General features: G+C 57.4%; 1 protein-coding gene across 3 annotated transcripts in view; it reads left to right on the top strand.

Moving 5' to 3' along the window:
- LOC113211637 (chondroadherin) overlaps positions 1 to 411 on the top strand; it is a 116,890-nt gene that overhangs the window by 5,542 nt on the left and 110,937 nt on the right. The window lies entirely within an intron of this gene.

Here is a 411-nt window from a genome sequence, read left to right on the forward strand (position 1 = left end):
AGTGGGAGACGTACGCCGTGGTAGGTAGGGTCTAGTATCACTGCTCACGCATTACTTTGCAAGGAGTCGTTTTTCCTTAAGTGGAATAGCACGCGCTCATCAGTGCGAAAGAAAGCGAAAAAAAACCCAACAAAAAACCTCCAAGTGTAGCGGCAGCGGCAGTCGCCTGCGAACCACCAGGTAGGCCATCCCGCAATACACTGAAGCCTACTGACTTGATGTGGCCTACCCACCAGGCGGCGTGTGTGGCCGTGTGGGCAAACCGGACATGTTCCAGCCGTGCTTCAGCCGTGCTCCACCTGTACTCAAGCCATGCTCCAGCCTATGCTCCAGCCTATGCTCCAGCCCGTGCTCCAGCCCATGCTCCAGCCCATGCTCCAGCCCATGCTCCAGCCCATGCTCCAGCCCATG

Source organism: Frankliniella occidentalis, unplaced genomic scaffold (assembly GCF_000697945.3).
Source record: "Frankliniella occidentalis isolate FOCC.00 unplaced genomic scaffold, Focc_3.1 Scaffold2, whole genome shotgun sequence".
Lineage (NCBI taxonomy): Eukaryota > Metazoa > Arthropoda > Insecta > Thysanoptera > Thripidae > Frankliniella > Frankliniella occidentalis.